Source organism: Pinus tabuliformis, chromosome 7, assembly GCF_031772625.1.
Source record: "Pinus tabuliformis cultivar Carrire ecotype Pingquan chromosome 7, CPIR1, whole genome shotgun sequence".
Lineage (NCBI taxonomy): Eukaryota > Viridiplantae > Streptophyta > Pinopsida > Pinales > Pinaceae > Pinus > Pinus tabuliformis.
This window is the reverse complement of record NC_142293.1, coordinates 610,378,191-610,402,997: the sequence shown is the minus strand read 5'-3', so window position 1 is coordinate 610,402,997 and position 24,807 is coordinate 610,378,191. Positions and strand designations below refer to the sequence as shown.

The following is a 24,807-nucleotide window of genomic DNA, read 5'->3' as shown; positions in this document are numbered from 1 at the left end:
CGCATATTACGACAGGCTTTGTGAGCTGCGCCTTTTGTGAAAGTCGATATGTGATTGTGATAAGCACTTCATTTTACAACAAATACCTTAAGTCTTATCTTTGAATGAAAAGTCTAAGGATATCCTAAGCTAAATGAAGTGATCGCTTCCATCGTAATTTGCATATTTTGGTTGTTAATTAACCTTTGACACACTTGGTCCTACGATATGCAATAAAAGTGAGATCTCCTAGTGTTAAAGGGATTTGACTTGATATCTCAATTTATTTCTAAAATTTTTAAAAGAAAGCACCTAAGTGCTAAATTTTTCTTGGAGGGCTTTTGTTAAAGGGTCCCCGTTTATTAATATAATATTAACTATTAAATCAATAAATGGTGGGCCGGGGGGGGGGTTTGTTGAACAACACAACAATTGATGATTCACTAAATGAACCAGTTATCTTTGATAGCTTTTTGAAATTTCTAAAACTTCCAAAATAAAGATGATTCAAAAGATAGGAATTACATGAAATATAAGATAAGTAACATTTCTCTGAATAAGAAAACAAAATCTACCTAATTATCATCCATTTTATATCCTCTTCAAAATGAAAATTCCTTTATCTACATCAATCTTTACTTGGTTTTAAAGATAAAGTAGGGGGCTCTTGGAGGTTAGATTTTAGATGTACTCATTTGTCACAGGTAGAGCCTTTGCTGCTAGTAAGCGTCCATATCCTTGACAAGGTTACCTATTAACAATCAATGATTCAGTATCCCATCCAGATAAGAGTGCAATTTTTAGAGATAAATTCAGATTCATATACTTACTCTTTTTTTCTTTTTTCTTTTCTAAATGGTTTATTTTTTCTTTGAAAATTTTTCATTTTTTCTACTTAAAGGTCATTGTTTTGGTTTGGTGGCCAAAATTAACAATGCCATTCATTGGTTGTAACTCAACTAAACAAGCTGGCTCGTGATGAGACCCCTTGTCTTTTGATTAAAATAATCTCAAGCCATTACCCTATTTTGATATGCAGTATTGGTAATGTCAGTTTATTATTTCCCTATGAACATGGTAAGTTGGCTCTTGATGAGACCTCTTATCCTTTAAGTTTAAGTATATTTTAGAATTACACTCTAAAAAGAGAAAAGTTTACTAGATGGGGAGAATCATTGACTCCTTAAGAGTTTCTGGATGACAATTATAGAGTTAAAGATGCTTATCTGCAGAGAGTCTTTGCTTTGTTAAAGATACTTTTCTTGACTGATGGTAGAACAAAGGTTTCTTTATAAAGTTGAGGTTTTGCAAAGGACAAATGATTTTGGTGGAAAACAAGAAAGTTTCAGAGAAATAGAACTTAGCTTATGTCTCAAATGTGAAAATTATCTTCTCAACAATATCTACTTATACAAGCAAAAAATCAAAATATAAAAGAGAGTTTTATTGAAAGGTCAAGAGTAAATTCTATTTAACTTTTATTTTCCTAGAAAAAGTAAAGGCAATAGTGTACAAGGGATAGAAGAGGTTATCTTCTATGAAAAATATTTCTTCAAAATTTTCCCATTAACAGGTAGAGAATCTCTCTTGCCTGATAATCTTGCAATGAAACGGTTGATGGGCCGATTTTTCTCGCAATCTGAAATAATCCAAGCCACATTCTTTGGAATTTGGTATACTTACCTTTTTCCTCATGTGCTTTATCCCACTTCAATACAAGGTCTCCGAGCTGAAAGGATTTAGGACTTACATAATTTGCGTCAAATGAAGATTTAACTAACTGTTGATTATGTGCATGTATGATTTTGGCTTTGTCTCCTCCTTCTTCGAGCTTGAGAATTTGTGATTGCCTTAATTGCATAGAAGAGGAAGGAGTTTCTTCAATAAATTCAATGAGGGCTAGTGATGAAATAACTACATTTGTAGGGAGAACAACCTCTTTCCCATAGACCAAATTAAAAGGAGAAGTTGCTATTGAGGCCTTCTGTGTAATTCGATCTTCCCATAGAGAAAATGTTAAAGATTTATGCTAGTTTTTTATTTTTTATTTATTTATTTTTTTTTTTTAATTTTTTTTTTTTTTTTTCTGAATTTGATCAACAGTTTGTTTGATGATCCATATGAGATTTTTGTTTGTAGATTTGGCTAAACCATTTCCCTGAGGAAAATAGTTAGAAGAATATTTAAGTTTAAAACCTCTTTTAAGAGCAACTTCTATCATAGCATTACTTGTGAAATAAGATGCATTGTCAAACATGAGGGTAGTTGGTAGACCAAATCTGGTAATAATAAACTGGTCAATAAATTCAATGATGTTTTCAGAATTGGCTACCTTAAGTGGAATTGCTTCCACCCATTTCGTGAAGTAATTAGTTGTTGTAAGGATATATCTATGTTGCTTTGAAGAGTGAGGAATGATCTCACCTATTATGTCCAGTCCCCATTGTTCAAATGGTTGTTCAATGTTGACCGGTTGCAACGGTAATGCGGGTTTCCTCTGTCTTCCAACAACTGTTTGACAAATTTTACATTTCCTTACATATTCATGTGCATCTTTGAATAAGGTTGGTCAATAATAGCCAGCATGCATGATTTTATGTGTTGTTGTGTCTCCTCCAAAATGTCCACTAGCTGGTCCATCATGGAGTTCCTGCAAAACATTTTCTACCTCATATTTTTTAAGGCATCTAAGTAAAACAAAATCATAATTCTTCCTAAACAAAACATCATTTATGATTTCATATTGCTTAGATTTTATCCTCAAAGCCCTTTTTCTTTTGTAACTGAGTTGCATAGGGGCATATCCATTTTTCAAGTAAAAGATGATATCAACATATTTAGATTCAGTATCGTTGAGGCTTACCTCACATATTTGTATATCATCACCTGAATCTTGTAGTGCTGGTAAGTTGGATGCTCCTGCTAGCATTCTACAAAAACCTTGACCTTTAACAATTTTAGCTAGTCTGATCTCAATGTCATATTCTTGCAGTGCTATTACCCAATTTTCTCTTTTCTCACCTACTTCTCTTTGCATTAGTAAATTTCTCACCGCTGAGAATGAGACTACTACCTTAGTGTGAGTTTTGAGAAGAAAGGATCTGAAATGTTTTATTGATTTGAAAAAAACAAAAGCTTGTTTTTCAACATCTGAATAATTTAATTCAGCCCCCTACAAATTGGAACTAAAGAAAGAAATTGATGCTTCAATTTTGTCATCATTCACCTATGTCAATATAACTTCATATGATGTCTCAGAAGCAAAGGTATATAAAATGAAATGATTAGAAAAATTAGGATTTGTTGAAGAGGGAGCATTTATGATTTCTTGTTTGATCAGATTAAAAGCTTCATGCTCGGTATGTCCCCATTTAAAAACATAATTTTTCTTAATCATAGATTGGAGGGGTAAAACAATTCATGAAAAGTCAAGGACAAATCTCTTAACAAAATTTATCTGACCTAGGAAATATTGCATGGATTTTTTATTATGAGGCAAAGAGATTTCATAAATTTCTCTTATCCTATCAGGATCAATGTGAATTCCTTCTTTAGATATGATAAATCCAAGAAGTTTTCCTTCACTCAAAGCAAAGAAATATTTCTTGGGATTTAGAGAAATTCCATATCTCTGACAATGCTCAAAGATTTGTTTTAAATCCTTTAAATGATTACTATGCTTTTTTGAATACACAGTTATGTCATCTAAATAAATTACCACTGATTTATTTACCAAACCTTTGAAAGATATATCCATGGCTCTCTGAAATGTTGCACCAACATTGATTAACCCAAATGGCATCTTTTGGTAGGCATAGGTTCCCCATTTGTTTTGAAATGTGGTCTTTAGCTAATCATCTAGACGTATGAGAATTTGATTATAACTTGAAAATCCATCTAGAAAAGACATCAGTTCTGAGCCTGCAATTGATTTCAGTATATGTTCCATAGGAGGTAATGGAAAGTTTTCCTTCTGACAAGCTTTGTTGAGATTGTGAAAGTCTATACATATTCGAATATCGCAAATATTTTTTTTGACTGGAACAAGGTTAGAAACCCACCTTGAGTGCCTGACAGGAAAAATTATTTTGACTTCGAGAAGCTTATTCAATTCAGATTTGATCTGATTTTCTAAATTCGGATGTATCTTTCTCAACTTATGTTGTACATACTTTTCATCGGATATAATGGGAATGGTATGTTGAATGATGGAAGTATCATATGTCTTAAGATCTTCATAGTTCCAAGCAAAAACATTTTTGTATTTCTTTAACAAATGAATAAAGGCTAGTCTTTCATCAGGTGTAAGACCAAGTCCCAGATTAATATTTTGAGGTTTAAGGTCAGTTCCAAGATTAACTAATTCAAACCTCAAAGTTGAACTCTAAATTTTTGAGTTAGTAGGTTTCTTGAATCTGTCCTTAAGATCATATAAATCTTCCAGCTTAACCACAAATTTAGGTATGAAATTTGAAGTTGTTTCCTGCTTAAGCTGGTTATCATGTTGATCTTCATCTATTCTTTGGTCATTATAAGAGCCTTCAGATGTTAGAAAATGTATGATATCCTATTCATTATTAAAAACTCGCCAATTGGTGATATTGTCAAGAATAGAAGGCCTGAAAATTAACTCAATAGAAAAGTGATCAGGGCTATAATCTCCTCGTGGAATGAGCTTGGATGCAATGTTAGCCAAAAGATCGGCACTTGTGATCAAGGATTAGTATTTTAGCTAAAAAATGAAAGTGCTCAAAATTGCTTCAGACCTGAATGACCAGATAGATTTCATCGCCAGGATTCCAACGCCATGAATGGTTCAAAAAATCGACATCATATGCAAAAGTTAGAGCTTCTGAAAATTTGGTCCAAAAAGTCAAAGTCAAAGTTTGACTCGGGTTGATTGGATACTCGGTCAGCATGCAGAGAATATTCTCTTGTTTCAGCCAGTGACACTGTGACAAGTGTCACCTCCAGATTCGCTAGTTTGGCTCAGGGAAGGTGAAATTGCCGAATTAGCCTCTAAGGTGGAATTTGAATTATTTATTTAATTTAAATATTATTATATATTATTATATATAATTATTATGTTATATTATATAATTTTTAAATTATATATATATATATATAGATATTATATATATATATATATATATTAAATATATATATATATATATATATATATATATATATATATATTAAATATATTAATTAAATATTAAATCAAATTTCATATGACAAATCCAAATTATATTAAGGTGTCTAAATTATATTAAGGTTCCATTAAATGCCATATGGTCAATGTAAACTATTTTGAATGGTGCATTATTTATTTTGGGGTGGTAAGAATATATGACAGAGGGAGGGGGAATGGTGGAACCCATGACCTCCCCCTCCTAATTCACAGGTGTTGCCAATAGACCAAGCGCGCTCTTGTTGAAAACAATGCCACAAACATATATTTAAAGCCATATATGTTAGCCGACGGACAGAGGAGGGAGCGAGCCCTATGGGGCCATCCCCCTCTCCATACAATCACCAACGTGAAACCAAGAGCTAATGGAAGCAGGATTGGCGCCATAAACAGGATTAGCCTTAATTAATCTATTGATTAAGTTGGCAGAAATTATGGCAGAGCCAACAAATCTGGAACTGCCACCAAACTTGGAAAACTTAACTGGAGTCTTTTCAGATTTAGCAGAGGTTTTCTAGGAAAAATTGTTTGAGCCATAACTTACTCAAATCTCAGAAAAATTTCGAAAATGAATAGTCATTTTTGGCTAATTGGCATGCTAGAAACTCATTGGAGAAGTTTTCAAAGGCAGAAGAGGTCATCTATAGGTGTTTTTTTGTCACTTGAATATTTTTGAAGCACAGGGCCACCAGGTGTTTGAGGCCATTCCCAGAGCAGCTGGTAACCAAATTGAGTAAACAAATAGTCATTTCTGATAGATTTGAATGTTTTAAACTCATTTGAATAAGTTACAATATCATTGGATGCATGTAACAAAAATTTTAGGACTATTGAAGCTAATACAAAGGTCCACACTATGAAGCTGGACCAAGGAGATGTAGCCCAGGAGGGGTGAACTCCTTCAACAAAAAATTGTGTATTGAGATGTATTATTTGAGCTTGCTGTGTTTTTATATGCTATTATTCAACCATTTAAATTCATGCCTTTAAGTTCATGCAAAACACTAAATTTCTCCAAGTTAGATGAATTGACAATCAAAATCTCATGGATAAACTCTTTATGGATAAGCAAACCAAAGCAAAGAAAATTTTATATCTGGAAATGATACTAGCACAACATTAACTAGCGATCAATTTCAAATCAAGGTGGTATGAGAGCACAAGGTTGAATTTCTTGCTTGATTTGCTTGAAGGGTTTAATAGTTTCAATTGTTGTTATGATTACAAGGTTGAAGTTGCATAGAGGAGAAGGGAAGCTATGGATAGCTAGTCTTGAGATTAGGAAAAGAAGGAAGAAGGCTGAGAAAGAACCATCCTCACCCAAAGGACCACTCAAGGTAGCACCTGAATCACCTCAAGTTCCATCCCCAGTCGTTGAGATAGAAGAGGCATAGATTGCACAAGAGGATGAAGTGATTGAAGAGGTACAATCAGTACAAATTTCTGATCTTGAATCCATAGAAATTATGTCTGGAGAAAGAGAGCATGGAGGTCCCTCTTCAGAAGAGGAAGAATTCAAGAAAGCTTTCTATACTTTGACTGAGATGGTTAAATTCCTTTATGAAGAGAGGAACACCAGAATGGTTGGAGAGAGTTCTAAACCTCCAAATGGAGAAGGAGACTTAGAGGATAAAAAAGATGAGAAAAAGGATTCCAAAGGGAATGGTGGAAATCCACCTCTATCTCCACCATCCTCATCATCTTCCTCATCATCTCCATCATCTCACACATCATCATCTTCCACTAGCACCACTACCCATACTCATTCCAAAAACCCAAAAGGAAAAACTCCACTACTGAAATTGGACATAAAATTCGAACTTCCCATGTACAATGGAGAAGTGAATGCAGAAAAGTTGGACAATTGGATTCAAAAGTTGGAGTTATACTGCAGAATTCATAACCTTCAAGAAGACAACATAAAGATCCAGTTGGCTTCACTGAGGCTAGAAGGAGCTGCACTAGTTTGGTGGGAAGCAAAGACTCAAGAGGAAATGAGAATCCATGGTAAGATATCCATCTCTTGGGTTGAATTTGTTTATGTAATTAAAAGACAGTTTTATCCTTTAGCTTTTATGTAAAAAGCAATCATGAGTTGGAAAAAAATTAGGTGACTACAAGGCCAAACTGTCCAAGACTACACTCAGGAGTTTAGGAAGAGGGATTTATTGTTGGGAGTAAACTTGAATTCACAAGATACACTCTTGAAATATATTGGAGGTTTACATTCCTATTTGCAGCATACTATCCTTATGTTTAACCCAAGCAACTTATATGAAGTATGTGTGCAAGCCATGCATCTTGAGGCAAGGGGAAAATAAAACATAGATGAGAAAGGTGAAAGTGAGGGTAAGGGAAAAGAGAAGGGGGGAAAATGGAAGGGAAAGAAGAATGCAAGTATCAAAAAAGAGAAGGAAAAACTCACATGCAAAAATTGTTCAAAGAATGGCCATGATGAAGACCACTGTTGGCAACTTCATCTAGAATTAAAACCAGATAGATTGAAAGCCAAAGAGAAGGGCAAAAATGTTGCTACAGATGAAAAAGACTTAGGGTCAGATTTAGGAGTGAGACAAAAATTACAGCTATGGGTTTGAAAGGTCAACATGTTGAAAGTACTAGTTCCTCAAATAGTCACAACAACACTCCAAATGAAGACAAAAGGGAAGAGTTGTTCACTATCAGAGTAATCTCAAATCATACCAATATTGATGTACTCTTTGATAGTGGATCACAAGAAAACCTGATTTCAAAAGACTTAGTTAAAGAGCTTAAACTTGAAACCCTACCACATCATAAACCATACCCTTTGGGTTGGATTGTTAAGGATGCCAATTTACACGTTTCAAGGAAATGCATTTTTAGATTTGTTATTACTGCAAAATTTGTTGATGAAGTCGAGTTAGACGTGGTTCCACTTAACATTTATGGAATTATCTTGGGAATTCCATATTTGTATGATAGGAAAGTGGTGTTTCATCGCTACAAGCACAAATATCATTTGCTTAAAGATTGGGTGAAGTATATTGTGAGAGCTCATCGCAAGAAACTGAACATTTATTTAGTTAATGCAGGGCAAATGAAGAGGCTAGTGAATGCAAGTCAGAACTTGACCTTGTTTATGATCAAACAAGGAGATGTTTTGAATCATACTTTTCATAAAGATGCTTATATTTGTAATGAGTTGTTTTAGAATGATAACAAGTTTCCTTTGAAAGAAGGTGAAAAACATTTGCAGCAACCAACATTGGTGTTGAGCGGTGTTGAAAACAAGGTGCCAATGCAAGAAATTGCAAAGGTCAAAGAGAAGAGGACAAAGAAGCTTGGCAAAGAAGGCATGGGTTTCACAAATGTTCATTGTTGGTTTCCAAAAGGCACATTAGAATGGTGAAGAAACTTGGGCAAGAGTCGACTCAAGTACAAGGAAAAAGCAGCTAAAAATTGCCATAGAGACAAAGTGCAAGGTGAGAAAGATTCCAAGTTTCCTTTGATTGTTTACCAAGGTAGGAATAATATGTTTTATACAAAATTAGATTGCTATTCTACAAATTCAGAAATATTGCAGCATGACGGTGTCAAAGACAACAATAGATGGTCGTCGGAATCAAGGAAAAATTTGACTTTTTATGAAAAGCTCCAAATGATGAAATTAGGAAAATTTCAATGGATAAAGACTAGAAGGATGAGGGAACAATCCCCTCATCAACATAATCAGTTATCAAGAGAAATTTTGGGGTCCAAAAGGCTTCTAGTGGGGAGCAATGATCAGGGATCAATATTTTAGTTAAAAAATAAAATTGCTTAGAATTGCTTCAGACCTAAATGATCAGATAGAGTTTGTCACTAGGATTCCAACTCCATGAACGGTTCAAAAAACCAACATCATATGCAAAAGTTAGACCTTCTGAAAATTTGGTCAAAAAGGTAAAAGTCAAAGTTTGACTACAGTTGACTGGATGCCCAGTGAGCATGTAGAGAATATTCTCTAGTTTCAGCCAATGACATTGTGACAAGTCTCACCTTCGGATTTGCCAGTTTGGCTCAGGGAAGGTGAAATTTCCTAATTGACCTCTAAGGTGGAATTTGATTTTATTTATTTATTTAATTTAAATATTATTATATATAATTATTATGTTATATTATATAATTTTTAAATTATATATTATAATATAATTAATATATATTATATATTTTAAATATATTAATTAAATATTAAATCAAATTTCATATGTAAAATCCAAATTATATTAAGGTGTCCGAATTATATTAAGGTCCCATTAAATTCCATATGGTCAACGTAAACTATTTTGAATGGTGCACTATTTATTTTGGGGCGGCAAAAATATATGACTGAGGGAGGGGGAAGGGAACCCATGACCTCCCCCTCCTAATTAACAAGCCTTTTCAATAGACCAAGCGAACCCTTGTTTAAAACAATGCCAAAAACATATATTTAAAGCCATAAATGTTAGTTGACGGAGAGAGGAGGGAGCGAGCCCCACGGGGCCAGCCCCCTCTCCATACGACCACCAACGTGAAACCAAGAGCCTATATAAGAGAGATTAGCGTCATAAACAAGATTAGCCTTAATTCATATATTGATTAAGTTGGCAGAAATTATGGCAGAGCCACCAAATCTAGAACCACCACCAAACTTGGTGGACTTAACTGGAGTCTCTCCAGATTTAGTGGAGGTTTTCTAGGAAAAATTGTTTGAGCCATAACTTACTCAATTCTCAGTGAAATTTCGAAAAATAATAGCTATTTTTCACTAATTGGCATTCTAGGAACTGATTGGAGTAGGTTGCAGAGGTAGAAGAGGTCATGTATAGGTGTTTTTGGTCACTTGAATATTTTTGAAGCATAGGGCCACTAGGTGTTGGAGGCCATTCCCAGAGCATCTGGTAACCAAATTGAGTAAAAAAATAGTCATTTATGATAGATTTGAATGTTTTAAACTCATTCGAATAGGTTACAAGAGCATTGGATTCATGTAACAATAATTTGATCACTATTGAAGCTAATACAAAGGCCCACACTATGAAGTTGGACCAAGGAGATGTAGCCCAGGAGGGGTGAACTCCTTAAACAAAAAATTGTGTATTGAGCTCTATTATTTGTGTTTGATGTTTTTTTATATGATAATGTTAAACCATTTAAATTCATGCTTTTAAGTTCATGAAAAACACTAAATTTCTCCAAGTTAGATGAATTGACAATCACATTCTCATGGATAAACTCTTTACGGATAAGCAAACCAAAGCAAAGAAAATTTTATATCTGGAAATGATACTAGCACAACGTTAACTAGCAACCAATTTCATATCAACTTGCATTTTGAAGTCTTCGAATCAGAGAAATGTTAAATGCTGTAAAATGGGAGGTGAGATCCTGGACTAATGATTGATAATGTTTCAAATGTCCAAAGAGACAGTGTATAGTATTCCTTGCCTGCTCAATTACAATTTCCGAATCTTCAAACACTTGAAGATATTTGATATCAAGGTTGATGGATTTTTACAACCCTTGAACTAATGCTTCATATTCGGCAGTGTTATTTGCGCATTTGAATTCAAGTCTGCATGCTAACATATTTTCTCCCCTTCAGGACTAACCAATATGCAACCAGCTGCAACTCCATCGTTAGATTTAGATCCATCAAAAAATAATTTCCAAAAGAAATACTGAACTATAGGTCTATCTACAAAATTTATACACTTAGAAGAATCTATTTGAGAATAATTTTCAACTTGTGATATAATAGAATTTTCCAAAAAGGGTGAAGCATTTGCATTAAAGTTACCTAGAAACGATTCAAATGAGTAATTTCCAATGATATTGTTACTGTATGCGATGGGATTATTTTCTCCCTCTAGTTATGTAATGATATACTTTTGATGTTTCTTACGGTCAACCCTTGTTTGATTTGGCTTACCGTTATAAGGAATAACTAGTCGGTTGCGAAATAGACATGAAACTTTTCCAACTAGTCTCTACTAAGGATCAAACCGTAGAATTCCGAGATATCGGCCACATTAATGTCAATCACTTGACATGATTTCGGGTTTGATGAGAGTTTAACAGTGACCTGATTGAGTTCTCCTATGACTTCGACTTGTGATCGATCTAAGTGCACAACACGAACAACAGATTTTTGGGGTTCCACATTCAGTTTTGCACAAACTGCTTTTGGTAGAATGTTGGTGAAGCTTCAAAATCTACTAAACCATTGTGAAAATTCTTATTGAAAACTTCAAAAGTCAAAATAAATGGGGGAGTATGGGATTTGGATCTTCCACCTATTAGAGCAATATTAGTTGAACAAATTTTGTTTGATGAGGTAGAAGGAGGCCTTCCCATTTCTTGAGCAGCCTAAGAGATTACAACAGCATGAAGAGGAGAAATAGGGTCTGCTTTTAGTTCTTTGAGTAATAGCTTCTGTTGATGTTTTAACTTTCTACGCTTGTGGAACGTAATATTAGCCCTAGTCTTTTTCCTATCTTCGATGATGTTATATTCCATTTCATCAGATACTAGCAGAGTTTTGGCTGAAGGTGAAGAATTTGATTGAGGAGGAGTCGTTTGAGTGGATTTGGGGGAAGATTTCTTACCTATTTCTTTATCTTTGGGAGTTGGAGTTGATGAATTATGTTTTGACTTGTTTTTGGAAAATCAACAGTGCTCCTACTCCTAGTTGCGACAAGTAATGCTTCTTGTGATTCTTCATTAGGAAGAATGAAATCCCACATTCCTTGTAATTCAACCACTTCTTCATCATCAGTTTGTTCTTCAGCTGTTGAGATTTTCTCTTCCTCCACATCGGATTCAACATTTGATATTGTATTTGGAGGATTAGGATCAGAGGAAGGATTTCTTTTGTAAGGTATGTAAGCTTTCCTTGAAGAAGTCTCAGCTACTTGCTTTTTAATGTCGACCATTTCATTGGACATGGTTTTAAGGACTTTTTGTAAACCTTCAAGATCAAAAGGATCTTTAAGTGCTTTCTTCTTGGAGTCATCCCTGAACGTGACATTCTTGGATTTTCTTTCCTATAATGCATTCTTCTTATGTAAAACTAAAATGTGTTTTTCTACAGCTATGGATTATTTCATGTTTTCTGCTAAAGTTGGTTTGGTAGCCCTATCGACAAAAATAGTTTCATTTCAAAGAAGAGAAGAAATGTACCATTCATTTTGAACTTCATCATTGGGTTTGGATGCAGTTGGGATTTTATTCAATGACTGATTAAAACGTGAATTGAAGTCCTTAATTGGTTCTATAGGTTCAACTTTCAAGTTGGAGAGATCATTGAGAAGAGTAATTGTCAATCAGTCATCTCCAAACTTGGTTAGGAACTGCCCTTGAAAGGAATCCCAAATATTAATGGAACCAAATGGTAATGAAAAATACCATGATCCTACCGATCCTTGTAAGGTATAAGGGAATAATATTACAACTGCATCTTCTTCTACCACTTCATTTAGATTTATGGACAACAAGAAGTTATTTATGTGTTCTTTAGTAGGTAGACCATCATCAGGGTTGAATTTTTGCAATCACTTTTCTGGATGCCCAGGTAGTGGTTGTAATGGTCTTGCCATTTGAATAGCACCTAGATTTTTCCATGGTATTTGAGCCATCATGGGTATCTGTGTAGAGGAAGATATTCTAGTAGTTGAAGGTGATTGGGTAGAGGAGGCTTGTTTTCCAGTACCAGTGTAAATCACGATCTAGAGTTGTGAGGTGGATGATTGATTTTGTGATGAAGATGATGGAATGAATGAGGGTGTTTCAGGTGATGATGAGAGAATCTCACTATGAGCTTCAGATTATGTTTTCTTAGTTTTCCTTCTAGGGTGAGGTAGAGGAAATTCAAATGGGGGAATCCCAAATTTTTCGCTCTACGATCTGGTTAACCTTTGAGAGGAAGGAAACTGAGAAGAAACACTAGCTTGGGATAATTCAAATTCTTCTTGAGATAGGGAAATCCCCTATAGTTTATGGATTAAAGACTGAACTTCGGGAGTTTCTGTAGAAGAAGATTGATCTGATTTCTTTGGAAAAATAGTAGTGGATTCTAAGGATTTCTTTACAACTTCACACCTAGGATTTGGGGATTTGGAATGTGACCGAGAAGTTGGAGGTGATGGTGAGGGATTTTTACTCTTAGAATGGCTTTCTAATTTATATTTTCTTGCCATTCATAGTTAGGCCCTCCTTCTAGCACCAAAATGTTGAAGCCTTGAAAATCGTTACGACAACATGGAGGAAAACCACCCGGTCCAGACCTTGAAAGAAACTCCTTTTCCATTTGGTATAGTGGCTCTGACTGGGGATAATGGGATTAGTTTCCCAGAAAGGGTTGATTTGATAATGTTGATGGGATGATATAATATGTAACGGGAAATGATTCAGCTAATTGTAATCTAATCTAACTACTAAACACATGCATATATCTTAATCTAAAATTATCTAACTATAAATATACCCAGGAATAAAATACGATATGTGATCTAAAATGGTGTTTTACAGCAATTGGTAATAACGATCATTCAATTTCCAAAAGAAATGAAATCATTTAATGATAATTGTTTTGGATAAATAGTTAGACAAAACAATTGAGAGAAATATATCACATATGAAAAATCATTCATGTATTCAAAACAGAATCAGAGCTAACATCATATAAAAGTGCAATAATGCAAAACTATAATTTTGAATTTCATACATAAAACAATTGAAAGAAGAAGTATTGCTTAATACATAAATAAAACATAATCATACGATAAAAGTACCATATATGATAAGTCCTGCTCATGTGCTTCAACAATATTGACCCAATTTCATTCAATCCAACACATTTTAAGAGTACAAAAGTGCATTTCAATAGAGCATGCTAGATATTTAAAGAAAAATAGATCCTGTTCCATTCATTTCATCAAAACCTCCTCAAAAGTACAAAAGTGTAATGTCTTGAAAAAATTTTTTGATAAAAATTTTGGACCCCTCTCTAAATGCATGAGAGGGGTTTAAATACTAAAATATATGCTTCAAAATAGATTATTACAAAAATAGCTGAGGAGGTTTCAAAAAACCTTCGTTAGAATGGGCAAAAAATAAAACTAAAACTAAAATAAATAATGACTAGCTCCTTTGAACTTGATCTTTGAGGTCGCAAATATCAATCATTGGCTTGAGTTGAGGCAGCTGACTGATTGTAGATTTTAATTGCCCAACAAATATGGCATCTATCAATGCTGGCACCATATTTTGTGTAGAGGTTGTTAAACACCTCAGAGTCATCCACTGGCTGTGTGGTTTTACTAGAAACTTCCAGTATGTCTCCTAATTCAGGCTGGTTAGTTGTTTAATAGCCTCTTCCTTTTCCTACGCTATTTGTTTCCATTGCTGCTCTAGTTTCTTGAAATTTGGTAGAAACCCTAGTACACACTCTTTGACAAGTTTGACACCATAAATGTTTTCATTTGCGATCTCTATTATACTGCTTGCTGCTCCTACTGCTATCGTTGTTTCCATTTCTACCTGTTTCAACTGAGAATCCCAATTTGTAAACATAATATCTTTGTGGGACTCTTCCACTTTTGGTAGGTCAGGATTTCTTCCATCCTCAGATTCTTGCCAGGTGATAAAGTCGGAAACTCTTTTGTGGATTTCTTTGTACCTAAACCTCATATCAATTATTTGGTTTGTCAATTTATCATTGGTTTCGCAATAAGGATTTATTTGCAAAATTTTTTGGTAGAATATTTCCTCTTGTTGCATTAATAGGGAATTGAGGCTGACTGCTTCTTTAATGAATTCATCAATTTGCGGGTTGTCTTTGAATTTATATATCATGGCTTGCATTTGATGAATTTGTGATTCTTTTTCTGATAAACTGGCTTGGTGTTGTACCCTCATCTGCTCAAATTCTCTTTGAAGTTGGGCTGCCTGTAATTCTGCTTGCTGATTAGTTTTTTCTTGGGCTAATTGTTGTTCTAGCAACAAAATTTTTTGTTCCTTTTCCTTCAAAAACATTCGGATTTCCTTGCCTTATCGATGGTGGCTGTGGCATAAGCTCTTGCGAATTGCGACAACTTTTTGAGATTCTTTGATGAGTTGATAAGCATTTCCTTCCACCCAATATCCATTGGTTCATTTTCTGAGTCATAACAACAGTGGCATCCTGTTTCCTTTTCTTCCTTTGTATTTTCACTATAGCCTTGTGGGTAGGACTATAGAATATATCTAATGGAGACATTTCCTCAATTCTTAAGACAATTCCAGAAGTAGGAACAACAGGAATAATTTTAACGTCTTGGGTACCTGTAACTCCTTCCATTGTTATTTCTGGATTTTCTTTATGCTGGGTTTGCTTGGGAGTTTGCAGTTCAGATATTTTCTCAAGATTTGTGTCTGTATGGATTTTTTTATTGAACTGATCCCATTCTTGTTCCAGGTCAATGGTTGGAGCTTTTACTGACTGAGTTGAAGTAGAAGCAACCTCTGCTCATATCTTTGCCAAGGCTTGCTTGACCGTCTCCTCTGTACTTCCAGCTGTGTCTTTCTCAGACTCTTTATTTGTGTTTCCTCCTCCATTTTGAGATTGTTGCTCTGAGTGCTCTGACTCATGAGTCAACTTCTCTTGGGTTTCTTCTTCAAAATTTTCTTTGGAACTTCCCTCCAAGCTTATGCTAGGAGTTGGCTCTCTTATTGGTTCAATATGCAATAGGTCCAATGGGACCTTTGACAGTCTCTTATTTCTGTACACATGGAAATCATTAATATCTTCTGGGGTCAATAGTAGTGATGCCATATGTAGAACTTGTGAAAATGTTTCTGCTTGTAGGAAGAGGTCATCAAAGGCATCCTCTTCATGGGTGAACTATTTGACTTTTACCATAGTAGTAAATTCCTTAACAATGTGATTTGGGTCGTATTGCCTTCCTGGAATTGTAGCCAATTTCAGAGACATAATAATCTATGCTTCCTTTACTGCATGTCCATAATCGTGTAGTGCGAAAGAACCACATTGTAATGGGAAGGTAGACCAAATGGCTTTCTTCTGCTCTTTCAGTCCTCTGGTTAAACTGCCTTCCCCTGCTGTTTGGTAGGCTATTTCTCTGGCCAAAAGTTTGTCGAGGACATAATATGGGAGGACATGCGGAGAAGAAATTCTCCCAAAAACTCTAATGTAGGTGAATGTCTCTTCCCCAAACCATCTGGCTACTAGCAAGATATCTACTTCGACCTCTTTAGAAAACCTAGGGGTTGTTCTATCAAAACTACTTTATGAATAGGCAGCATAACACCCTGAAATTTTCTATAAAAATGGGGGTGGAATTGGGATTCCCACAAAATTTTATGGTATATATGGATGGGAAGCGGGTTCTGTACAATCCACTTCCATCCCATATTTGGAAACTAAGAACTAAAACAAATTGCATCGATAACAAGAGCACTCATAAAGAAAGGGGGAAAATCCTTAAAGAAGTACTTCTTTTCCTTCTATATTCCATAATGGCCTTTGCCAAATTGTCTAATAAAATTGGAGCCAAATTCATAATCGTTACATTAACTGCTGCATCTATTAACATGATCCATTCCATGGAAAATTTGGTGTTATCCGGTCTACCGAATAACCTACATATCATTGTTCCTATGTCAAACTATGAGGGGGAGAAATGGATGCCATTGAGTACATACTAGTTTTAGCCCGTTTGAGTTTGCCTATGCTTGATCTCCAGGTTTGGTAACATGTGATGAGTCCTCATTCTCTTTGGAGAATTTCTCAAGGAACTCTTTGTTGTAGAGCTTTTGAGGCTCTAGTAACTGGTATATTAGTCATAGCTTGTCTGGTGAGAAAGACCCCATGACCTATTGCCTTTTATTCCTGAAGGTTCTGTCTGAGATGTCTACCTCATCAATTACCCATTTCACCATATCTGTGTATGGTATTCTCTTTGGTCTCGTAGCTATTTGGTGTAAGAATGAACATGTTGTCTCAAAATAGGAGGCACTAGATGATTCCTAGGAATTAGCCATAGCCTTTGCTACCAGTGGCCTGGGCTTCTCTTCTTCTAATAGGTTATACATGGCTTCCCATGTCATGTTTCCTCTGTCGTTGCTACATGTGGTATCCGAGAAAAGTGGTACCATGTCTGATTTCTTAGATGCAGTCACCTTTCCCATCTTCTCCATTCTTTCTAATGATGTTTTTTGTTGTGGTTTCCTCAAATGGAGCAAATGGAAGTTATAAAATAAACACAAGAGAGAATGACGATGAGAATTAAATGATACAGTTAACCTCAAAAGGTGACAAGAAAGGAGCTTTTATTTAAAATGCAGATGAAAATATATCATATCACGTCGAGCTGCTCTTAACATAAATGCCATTAGACTTATTAACTACCCACTAAGCTCTTTTATCATTGCCTTTACTACCCATTTAAACTACCACATCGCAAACAGGAAAGGGAAAACTTTAAGTTGGCAAGTTTAAAGTGCGAAAATGCCAATTATGCAATTGCGATAATATTATCACAATATCATAAATCATACTATTGCATTTTTGGTTATGTGTTTTTCCAGAGTTGTTTAGATTTTTGCGGTATGTGAGGTGAGCAGCATACTTTTCATTGTTTAGAGCGTATTTTTCCTAAATGAATAATTATTTCATAAAGTGCCTTTTTACTAAGCGCCAGACTTAACTTGTAGTTTATAACATTTGTTTTTATCGGGTCTGGGTTCTATCGCACTTCACAAAATTTTATAGTTCACAAGATTGTCTTTTAAGTAAAGTGCCACGATGTGATAAGTATTGGCTCACTCTACCACAATATCACATTTCACATATTACGACAGGCTTTGTGAGTTGTGTCTTTTGTGAAAGTTGATATGCGATTGCGATAAGTGCTTCATTTTACAATGAATACCTTAAGCCTTAGCTTTGAATGAAAAGTCTAATGATATCCTAAGTTAAATGTGGTGATCCCTTCCATCACAATTCATGGATTTTGGTTGTTAATTAACCTTTGACACACTTGGTCCTACGATATGCGATAAAAGTGAGATTTGCTAGTGTTAAAGGGATTCGACTTGATATCTTAATTTATTTATAAAAATTTAAAAAGAAAGCGCCTAAGTGATAAATTTTTCTTGGAAGGCTTTTATTAAAGGGTCGCCATTTATTAATAGAATATTAAATATTAAATCAATAAATGGGGGGGGGGGTTGTTGAACAACACAATAGGTTCATATTGGGTTGAGCAGGCATATGAGGTTGCTTGGGTGGAGCATGATGAGTGAGAAGAGTTTGAGATGGAGGTGGAGGTAGTAAAGGAGGAGGTTGGCTGAGTTGAGGCCTCCACCCTTGTGATGGGTTATTCCATTGAGGATGTGGAGAATCATATGGATGAAATGGTTGATTGATAGGTTGGGGAGGATACTCGAGTGCATAAGGCCAAGAAGGAGGTGTGGACCATCATGGATGAGTGGAAAAGTACCAAGGTGGCAAGGATGCATTCTGGTTGGGATGGTAATAAGAGTAGGATGCACCTTGCATGCCCTTCTGGTATGGCTGAGGTCCTTGAGGCCTCCTTTGATTGAGGAAATAGAGTTCCTCAACCCCACCTTCTGCCCCTTGGTATACAACTTTCAATCCAGGAAAATAAGGGCACTTATCTATCCCACAGTTTTCCTCACAGACTGAACATACCTCTATAACATTTAATGGACATTCATTTCTGGGGTGCCTTCTAGTTCATTTAGGGAAAAATATATCTAAGGCCCTCTTTGCTTCCTCTTGTCTCCTCTTGATTTGCATGGTATCTATTTGTAGAGAAAAGGTATGCAACATTTCACTTTTAAAGTCCTCCAACATGTTTCCAATTTCATTCTTGATGGATGATGTGGATGGAGAGGAACTGACGAAAGCTTGATTAGGCCTTCCCTCCTTCCTAGCAACCCTAGAATGGTTTTTGAGCATTGTTTTGACATCTGCATAGGGTAACTAATAGATTTCTTCCCCAGATAACATGTTGATAGTTTCCATCATGTCCTCCCTGATTCCTCGGAGAAGGAAAAATTTGAGTGATTCAGGATCAAGGGTGCATCTAGCCCTCCTATAACTGAGTTGGAATATTTCCTCATAGTCTTCTAGGGATTCATTAGGTCCAAGAGTCATTTTAAAGATTTCCTCTTTGGTTTCTTTGGACCTACAATAGTCATTGTACTTGTTGTTAAAGGCTTGCTGCATTTGAGCCCAGGCAGTGATGATATCCCCAAGTAGACCCATGAACTAGTGCAAGGTTGCATCCTTAAGGGTAGATGGTAAAAACTTCATCTTCTGGCCATTAGAGGTATATTCATAAGTCCTATAGACAACAATAAACTCAAACATAAAAGTGTCAGGGTCCTTAGAGGTTAAGCCATGGAAGTGAGGAATCGAAGTAGGGGCTTATATTTTTCATTCTAGCATCTCCATTAGTTTCTCTGATAGGGAAAACCTCCTCATTCCTGTTTTCATCCATGGTGTGGGTATGTGGAATAGGTTCTTCTTCTTCCCCAATAGGTTCTTCAAAGATCTCAGGTTTTTCATCTAAGGGGTCTTCTAACTCCCCTGTAGTTAGAGAGGGAAGTTGACAATCATTGAAGAAGAGTGAAGGGTTACTTTTTGATGGTGTAGGGGTGTTTGGAAAGAATTTTCCTAGAGTGTCTCTACTCCTATGAGGCATGAAAGAAATTTTTTTATTCTTTTATATAATATTTTCAAAGCCAAATGCAAAACAAAAAGAAAAGAAAAAATAACATCTACTTAGACACCTCCCTGATAAGGGTGAAAAAAAGTGGTGAGCCCTGGTATTGCACCAAGAGTGTTGCAAATCCCAAAGGCTCCTCAACTCTGTTTTTCAACCTGAGGTTCGTACAAACTTTGAGGTGACAGTGTTATATACATAGTAGATGGAATTCTACTCATGCCACCCTCAACTAGGTCACTTGATCATTAGGGCTCCAAGACCATTCTTCTACTGAACTAGGGAAGATTAACTACTGAAAGCATGATTCAAAAGCTAGTCCTAGTGCATAAAAAGTAAATGTTGTTCAAATATAACTTGTAAATGCTACTGAATCAATCCATGAGAGGACACAAGAATTATGCTAACTATAGAAAGGAAATCTACACTAATTGCAATCAACCATCTAGCTATCAAATTCACTTGAAAACAAAATATTATTCTACCAATTCACAATTCAAGAATTCATGCATCATTTATCTATTTCACACTTGCAGATTAAGTAATGTCCTAATTTCCAAATCTGTAATGAAGAAACTAATGTTATTTTCTCTTGCAATAAAGGAAAAGGAATGGAGGGAATGACCTAGGTGGTACCTCTGATCATGGAGTCCAAATTGGGGGGTTAACCTACTCCTATACTAATATACATTGGCATTTCATGTCAAAACAGTGGCAAAACAAGTTGCTACTGGTGTGATACAGGAAGTTGCAACAGGATTCTTGTACTACTACAAGGAGTCCTGAAATGCTACAAGAAGTATTCTGAAAGGGTTTGGAGTGTAAGGATGATGGGATAAAGTGATGGAAAGATGGATGAAAGTTGTGGGAAATGTATGGAAGGTGACCAACACCCCTAGCCAAGCCCAACACGTCAGGAAGGCCAACTCTAGATTAAGAGGGTTGCTCACAATGACCTAAGAAAAGAGATCAAGAACATTGGTTGGAATTCATCAAAAGGGATTGGATAAGTCCTGGATGGAGGTGGTGAGAAGATCCCTTACCTACATATACAACAATCCTGCAACATCACATGCACATGTTCTTATTTTCATTTGCAAAATATTACAATCAATGGTAGAAAAGATGAATTGAATTTGGAAACTGTCTAACTGATGCTAAGAACTTGATCTATGCAATGAATTAACTTCTAAGCTACATCAATGACATGTGAAGAAATATAAAAAATTTATAATTTTCCAAGAAATCATAAACAAGAAATCACACATTGTTTTTGGGCTGTGATGGTGGACTCCTCTAATCATGCACCCATAAGAGAGATGAGATAGAGGCCACAATCACATACTTTTAGAGGAACTATACTCTACTGAAATGAAACAACTAATCAAACATTCTAAGCTAAAAGAAGTATAAACACATAAGAGGGACCTAATCTACTGGGTTGGGCCCAAACCCGAGAGCTTCAGCCCTTTGGACTAACTCAGCGATGGATCAAAATGAAACATTTCATTATCATTTCAAAAATGGCAAATACATCACAAAAATATCAATCACAAGTGCTTGAGGTCAATAGCCTCTTAGCTCCAAAAAAAATCCGAATCCTAATGAGTTCCTTAGCATGTTTATTTATACAAAAGGGTAGCTACCAACAAATTCCTATAAAATATAGATGTTTGTCTCCCAAACTTAAGAAAGGTGGGTCTAGATCTTCCTTGAACTGCACTGGATTGGCTGCCAATGACCTCGGCCTGCTTGGCTACTAATGACCTCGAATTGATGAGAGATAGAGTGGTGATTGTTGAATGATTGAAGGAGTTAAGGAGGTGGGAAAACTCCTAGAATCTCTCCTTGTTGTCTACTTCGAGCTCTTGCACTCAAATTATCTCAAAATTTCTCCAATTCCTACATTTAAGAAATATTAGGTGACATGACATAACAACACATCTTTTACTCCTCACACTAAGCATAATATAAAAAAATTTGTAAATAAATGTGAGAAAGAGATGATTTTAAATCTGGAAGATGGCACTATGACCCTTATGATATACCTATTAATGAGCCTCATCACCTTCTCCTCATGAAGGCTTCTTGTTAGACTTCCTGTGCGGAAACATGCATAGTGCCTAAATTCATGGCAGTGAAAACATTTTACCTTGCTTAGGTCCTTTTTCCATTGTTTTGGCTAGACTATGTCTTTCTTTGGTTCTTCTTTCCCTTTGCAACCAAGGAAAAATTGTATTCATATGACATTTATATTACATTCATATGACCCTTGGTTTCATATTCGAAGGTCTCTTAGACTCCCTTAGACTACTCACATTCCATCACACCAACCCTTAGTGGATTAGGTGTTCAAAATTCCCCCCTTAATCCGAAGGGGTATGTATGAGTCCGAGAAGAGAGATGTACTAAAAAATGAGCAAAAATATGCATGGAAGCACTAGGATAAATGTTCTCTCTAAAATGTTGGTATAAGGGGGTGGTTTGAGGATAACCACTAACATTGGAACGCTTAGTGCAGTTCTCGCAACTCTTCCAAAACTTGCAAGAAGTTGAAGTATTTCACTAGAGGAAGTGTCCCCAATTCATTGAAGAGGGAGAATCTCAACCTGAAAAGGGAGGCCTCAACCCCACATAGATGGTTTAAGGCTAACCACTAACCAAAGGCATGCTCAAGGGCATCTCTTTCTCTGGCTACAACTCTAAATATGGTATGGAAGGTTGTGGCTTAGGCTCGCTTGATGTGGCTTTGAAGCTTGTATATTACCATCACTTGCCCCCATGTCAGATACAAGGCGAGAAGATGGAGAAAACTCAACTGCAAGAATTTTTAATATTCTAGAATGGATTCTGACATATTGCTAAAATATCTTCTTGGCTATTAAAGCCCATTGCCAAGAAGCAATCCATCCAAGATGAATATTTGTTCTTATAGGAAGCTTGTTTCTGAAGCATCTGTTTGAATGATAATTATTCTGACCACAATGCTCACATGGATGAAGATCAAAACAATGATCTTTTACATGGCCAACTTTGTCACAATGTTGGAATTTCACAATATACTATTGTAGAGGAGGAGGAATAGGTGAAGATGAACCGTCGTGAATAAATACAACACTTTGAAATCACATTGGCTTGGAATAGTCCAGAATATGAAAGGACACATCATTGTCATATCCAAGACCGGTTCTATATTTGTTATGGACAAGCTCTTCCCAAGGTCTGATGATGGGCTTGGGAAGTGCATATCAAACTATTGTATCTGCATGCAAATCTGCTCTTGAACTAGGCACTAAATGTGGATGAACCTCAACTTTATATTCTTGCTGTTGATGGGAGTCTGTTTCAATGTTTTGAATAGAAACAGGTTCAGAATGATGACTCCACCGCTATAATTCTTCTTGCTAAAGCTAAGATTCAAGATGCAAAAATTCTATCTTCTCTTGTGCATTTTGTATACATTTTTGAATGTCAGCAATAATGTATTTACTAATTTTGATTGTGCTGTCAGTAATGGATACGATTAGAGTTCTCACTAACTCTAATATTCTTTCAAGCTTAGGCATTTTTCTTAACAGTTGGAAAATAAAGTGTGAGCTTTAATTTTATCACTAGGAATTATGCAATATCTTCTTCTATAAATAATATGAAGCCTTGATGGTAGGCTTTGGAGCAACGATTAAGTCCAAATTTCAACATATACCACCATATACCTTATGGCCCACCAAAACTCAACGTATACATGTGCTCATTTGATCATTTAAAACACTTCTTTCACTTGAGGAAGCTCGACAACTTGGACACAACAACATAGGATCTGAGCATTTTCTTTTAGGATTGTTGCGCGAAGGTGAAGGTGTTGCAGCTCGTGTGCTTGAGAATATTGGAGCTGACCCTGACAATATTCGTACACAGGTAATTCAGATGGTTGGAGAAAGTACATAAGTTGTTGGTGCTGGAGTTGGAGGCGGTAGCAACAACAACAAGATGCCGACTCTTGAGGAATATGGAACGAATTTGACAAAACTGGCAGAGGAGGGCAAGCTTGATCCAGTGGTTGGAAGGCAGCCACAAATAGAACGTGTTACTCAAATACTGGGATGCCGTACAAAAAATAATCCTTGTCTTATTGGTGAGCCTGGTGTAGGAAAAACAGCTATTGCTGAGGGACTTGCGCAACGAATAGCTTCTGGAGATGTTCCAGAGACAATCGAGGGTAAAAAGGTCATCACTTTAGATATGGGGTTACTTGTTGCTGGTACCAAGTATCGTGGAGAGTTTGAAGAAAGATTGAAGAAATTGATCAAACAGAGTGATGAGATTATACTCTTCATAGACGAAGTTCATACTTTGATTGGAGCAGGTGCAGCAGAAGGTGCAATTGATGCAGCCAATATTCTGAAACCATCTCTTGCACGAGGTGAACTTCAGTGTATTGGAGCCACCACCTTGGATGAATACAAGAAACACATTGAGAAGGACCCAACGCTAGAGAGGAGATTCCAACCAGTACAAGTGCCAGAGCCAACTGTTGATGAGACGATACAGATACTGAAAGGTTTACATGAGCGATATGAGATTCATCACAAGCTTCGTTATACTGATGAGACTTTGGTGGTTGCTGCAAAGTTGTCATATTAATATATCAGTGATCATTTCCTTCCTGACAAAGCAATTGATCTTATTGATGAGGCTGGTTCTCAAGTATGCCTTACACCATGCACAACTTCTTGAAGAGGATAAAGAACTTAACAAAGAACTCAAATATATTACAAAATAAAATAATGAAGTTGTTTGAAGTGAGGACTTTAAAAAAACTAGAGAGCTACGTGATCATGAGATGGAACTTAGGGAACAAATTTTTGCTTTAACGGAGAAAGG

The 24,807-nt window shown here is 35.9% G+C and overlaps 1 pseudogene; it reads left to right on the top strand.

Annotated features, from left to right (window-relative positions):
- Positions 1-23,831: 23,831 nt before the first annotated feature.
- On the top strand, positions 23,832-24,588 carry LOC149248911 (ATP-dependent Clp protease ATP-binding subunit ClpA homolog CD4B, chloroplastic pseudogene; annotated as a pseudogene).
- Positions 24,589-24,807: the final 219 nt, after the last annotated feature.